Here is an 8,019-nt window from a genome sequence, read left to right as displayed (position 1 = left end):
TGTGTCTGCTGTGCTCCCTGTGCTCTGCGTGTGTCTGCTGTGCTCGCTGTGCTCTGCGTGTGTCTGCTGTGCTCCCTGTGCTCTGTCCATGTGTCTGCTGTGCTCCCTGTGCTCTGCGTGTGTCTGCTGTGCTCCCTGTGCTCTGCATGTGTCTGCTGTGCTCCCTGTGCTCTGCGTGTGTCTGCTGTGCTCCCTGTGCTCTGTCCATGTGTCTGCTGTGCTCCCTGTGCTCTGCATGTGTCTGCTGTGCTCCCTGTGCTCTGCGTGTGTCTGCTGTGCTCCCTGTGCTCTGTCCATGTGTCTGCTGTGCTCTCTGTGCTCTGTCCATGTGTCTGCTGTGCTCCCTGTGCTCAGTCCATGTGTCTGCTGTGCTCTCTGTGCTCTGTCCATGTGTCTGCTGTGCTCCCTGTGCTCTGCATGTGTCTGCTGTGCTCTCTGTGCTCTGTCCATGTGTCTGCTGTGCTCCCTGTGCTCTGTCCATGTGTCTGCTGTGCTCCCTGTGCTCTGCATGTGTCTGCTGTGCTCCCTGTGCTCTGCGTGTGTCTGCTGTGCTCCCTGTGCTCTGCATGTGTCTGCTGTGCTCCCTGTGCTCTGTCCATGTGTCTGCTGTGCTCCCTGTGCTCTGTCCATGTGTCTGCTGTGCTCCCTGTGCTCTGCATGTGTCTGCTGTGCTCCCTGTGCTCTGCGTGTGTCTGCTGTGCTCCCTGTGCTCTGCATGTGTCTGCTGTGCTCCCTGTGCTCTGTCCATGTGTCTGCTGTGCTCCCTGTGCTCTGCATGTGTCTGCTGTGCTCCCTGTGCTCTGCATGTGTCTGCTGTGCTCCCTGTGCTCTGCGTGTGTCTGCTGTGCTCCCTGTGCTCTGCATGTGTCTGCTGTGCTCCCTGTGCTCTGTCCATGTGTCTGCTGTGCTCCCTGTGCTCTGCATGTGTCTGCTGTGCTCCCTGTGCTCTGCATGTGTCTGCTGTGCTCCCTGTGCTCTGCATGTGTCTGCTGTGCTCCCTGTGCTCTGCGTGTGTCTGCTGTGCTCCCTGTGCTCTGCGTGTGTCTGCTGTGCTCCCTGTGCTCTGTCCATGTGTCTGCTGTGCTCCCTGTGCTCTGTCCATGTGTTTGCTGTGCTCCCTGTGCTCTGTCCATGTGTCTGCTGTGCTCCCTGTGCTCTGTCCATGTGTCTGCTGTGCTCCCTGTGCTCTGTCCATGTGTCTGCTGTGCTCCCTGTGCTCTGCGTGTGCCTGCTGTGCTCTCTGACCAAAAAAGCTTTCAAAAAACCTTGGAAGGCCCGCCAGCCACTCCGGAGGAGCAGACCTTCAGAAAGAAGAAGGCTGGAGCTCAGGGAGCAGCCAGAGCAGGTGAACAGCTGCAGTTGCTCCCTGGAGTGGTGGGCACGTGGCCAGGGCTCTCTGTCTGTGTCTCATCATATTCGGGTCCTGCTTGCCGGGTCCCTCTATGGTGGAGGGGACCAGGTAGGTACACTCTGAGTTCCTCCCTGTCTGTCGCCAAGCTTAGTTGGACCAAAGCAAAACTGGCTGGCCACAGAAAACACTCCCCTCACACATTTCTGGTGTTCATGTAGAGGTGACATGCCTGTCCCTTGTGGGGGCTGGCAGGGGGCAGGCGTCGGCAGGGTGTGTGTGTGTGTGTGTGTGTGTGTGTGTGGTGTGTGTGTGTGGTGTGTGTGTGTGGAGTGTGGTGTGTGTGTGTGTGTGTGTGTGGTGTGTGTGTGTGGTGTGTGTGTATGTGTGTGGTGTGTGTGGTGTGTGTGTGTGGTGTGTGTGTGTGTTGTGTGGTGTGTGTGTGTGTGGTGTGTGTTGTGTGTGTGTGGTGTGTGTGGTGTGTGTGGTGTGTGTGTGGTGTGTGTGTGTGTTGTGTGTTGTGTGTGTGTGTGGTGTGTGGTGTGTGGTGTGTGTGTGTGTGTGTGTGCTGTGTGTGGTGTGTGTGGTGTGTGTGTGGTATGTGTGGTGTGTGTGTGTGTATGTGTTGTGTGTGGTGTGTGGTGTGTGTGTGGTGTGTATGTGGTGTGTGGTGTGTGGTGTGTGTGGTGTGTGTGTGTGGTGTGTGTATGTGTTGTGTGTGTGTGGTGTGTATGTTGTGTGTGTGGTGTGTGTGTGTGGTGTGTGTGGTGTGTGGTGTGTGTGGTGTGTGGTGTGTGTGTGTGTGTGTGTGGTGTGTGTGTGTGGTGTGTGTGTGTGGTGTGTGTGGTGTGTGTGTATGTGTTGTGTGTATGTGTTGTGTGTGTGGTGTGTGGTGTGTGTGTGTGTGTATGTGTTGTGTGTGTGTATGTGTGGTGTGTGTGGTGTGTGTGTGTGTGTGTATGTGTTGTGTGTGTGTGGTATGTGTGGTGTGTGTGTGTGTGTGTGTGGTGTGTGTGTGTCTGTGTGTGTGCTCTGTCTGCCCTGACACAGGACCCTGCTTGCTCTCACCGTTGCGCACCGGCGGGAGGAAGGCATCAGCCCTGGGAGGGTGGAGGGTGGGCGTCTCCTGCGTCTCTCCTGTGCACCCTGGAAGGTGGTATGGCTGTGCCTCCTTTGGAAAAGGAGGGAGCCCAGCACGCGGTCTCGTCACGGCCAGTCCAGTGCCTCACGCAAGACCGGAATGGAGTCTTTCAGCCTCCATGGTACATGCAGAGCGATGGGGTCCAGGAATGTCATTGTCTTATGAGATCCTTTCCTTCCAGAAGGAAAGAGAAACACAGGCATTTAAGTGTTTTTTTTTTTTAAACAACAACATAATTTATAATTTCTATTTTTTCTTCTCTATTCTCTCTCTCTCTCTCCTTTTAGGCTCTGCCTGAAAAAGGTTGATAGAGGGAACGGTGGGACACATGCCTTATAATCTGAAATCGAGCCCTGACTGTGCCAGTCTTTCCGTTAGCGCACAGAATCAGCGGTTGGCTTTGTCTTTCCGTTCATCGATGAGCATCCATGCGTATCCACGGCCCTCTAGTGTGCGAAGGGCTTGCTGTTCATGAGCTTGGGCTCGAAACGTCTCCGGGGCACGGCTGTCAGCTTCTGCAGTAAAGGATGGCTCACCATGGGCCAGCCGATGCCCGCGGGGACTGGCGCCTTACCTCTCCTTACGGTTCTCAAACAAACGGAACAAATGCCAAAGAGCCCAGCAGGTTTCTGTCCTAGCAGGCTGTGATTGTGAAGGGCAGGCTGGCAGGGAGCCGACACACAGCCAGGGCAGGTGCAGCGGCCCAGGAGCACCCCTGATCCCGGGGGAAGCAGGCCAGGGCAGGTGCAGCGGCCCCGGAGACCCCCGACCCCCAGGGGAAGCAGGCCGTGCCCTGCGCAGGTAGCAGGTGCACACTTTCAGTTTTGAACCGGGACAAGCTCACAGTGTCTGGTTCACAAAGCTCAGGCCAAATCTTTGCCGTCCAGGGTCTTCGTCTACAGCCGCAGAGCTACGGGGTGAGGGAGCGGCCATGCTCGCTGCCCCAGGGCAGCGAGGCCTGCGTCCACCGAAGAGAAACTGAGCCTGAGCCATCAATCAGCATGGCGACAGGTGCTCACGTCTCTTCAGGGCATTTCCTTGTGGAGAGACTTCGCTGGGAGTCACACAGTGGGTGCACGGTGACCTTTCTCCCCAGGCTGTGTGGAGAAAGGGGAAGGGCGGGTGTGGGGCGTGGTGAGTGATGTGTGTGTTGTGTTGGATTTGTGCACGGTCTGTGTGTGTGTGGTGTGTATATGTGTAGAACGGTGTGTAGGCAAGTGTGTGAGTCTGTGAGATTGCAGGAGGTGTGTGTACATGTCTGTGTGTGTAGGTGTGTGGTGTGGTGGAGGGAGCGTGCAGTCTGTGTGAGATTGGGGGATGTCTGGCAGTTTCGTGAGACCATTGCAGGACTTAGCACCGTAGAAGCTTGGAGATCAGATCTGAGCTGGATCGGAGCTGAGGAATTTGCTGTCTGCCTTTCCATGGCTGAATTCCCCACTGAGCCTCCTCCCCATTCCAGGGCTGTGGCCCCATACCATGTGAGCGGCGGGCGGTGTGCACTCCAAGGTCTTTATCTGTACCTGGAGTTCAGATTTGGAGAGGCCCAAGCGCTTCTAGTCTGCCTGCCAGTGTTCGTGGTGAGGAAACTGAGTATTTCCTGATGGTATTTCCCTACCTCCTTCTGAAGATTGCCATGGCTGTGTGGCACTCGATGGTATTTCCCTACCTCCTTCTGAAGATTGCCATGGCTGTGTGGCACTCTGCCGCTTCTGGCCCACGGGGCGGGCGGGGGGCGTGGCCGGGGGACACTCGGGCTGCAGGGTGCTCAACGGAGGTCCGAGTTCCAGGACCGGATGAGCTTGCTGTTGGCCATCTGGGGAGGAAACTCGGAAAGCCAGGCGGCCTCTGAAACGTGACAGTTGTGACCATAGCTAGGAGTCCGAGAGCTCAGCTCTGCCTTTCTAGCACTATTGCAGTGAGAACGTCCAGATGCCAGGAGGGCATCCTGCAGCTCTGAGAACCTCGTGTCGCGTGAGTCCGCGTGAGAAGAGCGCGCTCACGGTGCCCCGGGCAAGCTCCGCAGCAGCCCTGTGTTTTCACCACCCAGAGAAACGAGTAGTCAGCTGACTTTGGCATGTGACCCCGTCGCATGTTGTTGAGTGTGCGAACGAGGGAACACGGCCCGAGCCCTGCTCCCTGGACAGGGAGATGCCGAGCACAGGGTTCAATGATGAAGGAAAAGCCGTCCCAGGCCTCCTCAGCCCCGAGGGGAGAGGGCTCGCAATTAACTGATCTTATCTCAGAATCGCATCCCTCCAAGATGATACCTAACACTATCTGTGCAAATGATGTGGTGTGTTTCACTCAGGTACAAAGATGATAAGTAGATGACAGGAAGGCATGTGGATACATGACAGTAGAAGATAGCTAGGTAGATGGACAGGTGGCAGATGATGGGTAGGTAGATGGACAGGTGGCAGGTGATGGGTAGGTAGGTGGGCAGGTGGCAGGTGATGGGTAGGTAGATGGGCAGGTGGCAGGTGATGGGTAGGTAGATGGACAGGTGGCAGATGATGGGTAGGTAGATGGACAGGTGGTAGGTGATGGGTAGGTAGGTGGGCAGGTGGCAGATGATGGGTAGGTAGGTGGACAGGTGGTAGGTGATGGGTAGGTAGATGGGCAGGTGGCAGGTGATGGGTAGGTAGGTGGGCAGGTGGCAGGTGATGGGTAGGTAGGTGGGCAGGTGGCAGGTGATGGGTAGGTAGGTGGGCAGGTGGCAGGTGATGGGTAGGTAGGTGGGCAGGTGGTAGGTGATGGGTAGGTAGATGGGCAGGTGGCAGGTGATGGGTAGGTAGGTGGGCAGGTGGTAGGTGATGGGTAGGTAGGTGGGCAGGTGGCAGGTGATGGGTAGGTAGGTGGGCAGGTGGCAGGTGATGGGTAGGTAGGTGGGCAGGTGGCAGGTGATGGGTAGGTAGGTGGACAGGTGGCAGGTGATGGGTAGGTAGATGGACAGGTGGCAGGTGATGGGTAGGTAGGTGGGCAGGTGGCAGGTGATGGGTAGGTAAATGGGCAGGTGGCAGATGATGGGTAGGTAGATGGGCAGGTGGCAGGTGATGGGTAGATGGGCAGGTGGCAGGTGATGGGTAGGTAGGTGGACAGGTGGCAGATGATGGGTGGGTAGGTGGACAGGTGGCAGATGATGGGTAGGTAGTTGGACAGGTGGTAGGTGATAGGTAGATGGGCAGGTGGCAGGTGATGGGTAGGTAGGTGGGCAGGTGGCAGGTGATGGGTAGGTAGGTGGGCAGGTGGCAGATGATGGGTAGGTAGGTGGACAGGTGGTAGATGATGGGTAGGTAGGTGGACAGGTGGTAGGTGATGGGTAGGTAGGTGGGCAGGTGGCAGGTGATGGGTAGGTAGGTGGACAGGTGGTAGGTGATGGGTAGGTAGGTGGACAGGTGGCAGGTGATGGGTAGGTAGATGGGCAGGTGGCAGATGATGGGTAGGTAGGTGGACAGGTGGTAGATGATGGGTAGGTAGGTGGACAGGTGGTAGGTGATGGGTAGGTAGGTGGACAGGTGGCAGGTGATGGGTAGGTAGGTGGACAGGTGGCAGGTGATGGGTAGGTAGGTGGGCAGGTGGCAGGTGATGGGTAGGTAGGTGGGCAGGTGGCAGGTGATGGGTAGGTAGATGGACAGGTGGCAGGTGATGGGTAGGTAGATGGACAGGTGGTAGATGTGGGGTAGGATATGACCCTTGGGAACAGGAGACATTGAGTAACAAATCTTCCTGGAAAGTGATGTCCACATTAGTGCACATGGCCTTCATTCTGAAGAAAAATAAAATTTCCCAAACCCAGAAATGTCTGTGAAGTCTCCAGTCGCCCAGCAACTGCCCCCCTCCTCCCCGTCCTCCTCTCCGTCCTCTTCTTCCTCCTCCTCCCCCTCCTCCCCCTCCTCCCCGTCCTCCCCCTCCTCCCCCTCCTCCCCGTCCTCCTCCCCCTCCTGCCTTTCCTCCTCCCCCTTCTCTCCGTCCTCCTCCATGTCCTCCTCCCCTTCCTCCTCGTCTTCCTCCCCCCTCCCCCTCCTCCTCCTCCCCCTCCTCTCCGTCCTCCTCCCCCTCCTCCTCCTCCCCCTCCTCCTCCTCCCCCTCCTCCCCCTCCTCCTCCTCCCCCTCCTCTCCGTCCTCCTCCCCCTCCTCCCTGTGTTCCCCCTCCTCCCCATCCTCCCCGTCCTCCCCCTCCTCCTCCCCCTCCTCCCCCTCCTCCCCGTCCTCCCTGTCCTCCCCCTCCTCCCCATCCTCCCCTCCTCCTCCCCCTCCTCCCCCTCCTCCCTGTCCTCCCCCTCCTCTCCGTCCTCCCCTCCTCCTCCCCCTCCTCCTCCCCCTCCTCCCCCTCCTCCCCGTCCTCCTCTGCATGTTTATCTACTGCTTCCTTCCCTTGACCGTCCACAAACGCTTCCCAAACTGCAGTCAGCTTGTGTCTTCACGTTAAACACCTAATCAGGAAACATGCCCTACAATTAAGGAATGACAGCGATCTTCTGTTCCCAAATTCAATGAACAAATGGTGACAAGAAGTAAAAATGGTCACATGTTTTCCTAACAGGCTTCCAGTGAGCGGCTTGAGCTCCGGAGGACCTGAGGCTCTTTATTTACGTCCATCGTGATCAGTCAGGGCGCACACCCTAGAACTGCTGAGAGGAGCCTACAGGGTTTCCTAGCTGCCCGCCTCGAACAGCCCGGCTTTGCTGCTGCTGCTGCTGCTGCTCCTCCTCCTCCCCCTCCTCCCCCTCCTCCTCCCCCTCCTCTTCCCCCCTCCTTTTCCTATTCCACCTGCTTTTCCTCCTCTTCCCTCTCCTCTTCCCCTCCCCTCCTCTTTCTTCCCCTCCTCCTGCTCCTTCTTCTCCTCCTCCTCCTCCTCTCTCCCCTCCTCCTCCGCCTCCTCCTGCTCCTTCTTTTCCTCCTCCTCCTCCTCCTCCGCCTCCTCCTGCTCCTTCTTTTCCTCCTCCTCCTCCTCCCCCTCCCCTTCCTCCTCCTCTATGCCCTTTCCACCATGATGGACACTACCCCTGAGACCATGAGTGAAAATGAGTCTGTCCTCCATTGTTTATGTCAGCTAGTTGGTTGTGGTGATGAAAACCCTGGCAAACAAACTGGTACCTGTGACTAGGGCTCCCTCATGTGACTAAACCAGCTCTCTGGTTCTTAGGCCTCGGGAACTGGTGCATGCTCGGGAGGGATCAGCGAGGTTTGGAGGTTAGGGTGGAGAAGCCCCAGGAGGCTGAAGGCAGAGCTTTCTGGGAACTTCTGGCTGGGGCTCAGAAGACCGGAGGTGTCCAGGAAGCAGGCTCAGGAGGGAACAGGGGCTCTATTGGGAATCAGGCTAGAAGCCATTCATGTTAAATACTGGCAGAGAATTTGTCTATACTTTGTGGGTGCCCTGAGACTTTGAGTGAATTTGAAAGCAAGGACTAAGTCAGAAGAGGAAATTTTAAGACACAACAGCATTCCAACGGTGGAGTGAAATATTACTGGCTGCTTCCAGCCAGGCTTTGGTGATAATCTGGAAGACAGATCTGAATCAAGTGCAGTT

Source organism: Dipodomys merriami, unplaced genomic scaffold (assembly GCF_024711535.1).
Source record: "Dipodomys merriami isolate MVZ:Mamm:240054 unplaced genomic scaffold, mDipMer1.0.p SCAF_99, whole genome shotgun sequence".
NCBI classification, from domain to species: Eukaryota; Metazoa; Chordata; class Mammalia; order Rodentia; family Heteromyidae; genus Dipodomys; species Dipodomys merriami.
The sequence above is the reverse complement of the archived record's forward strand: the minus strand, read 5'-3'. Positions refer to the sequence as shown.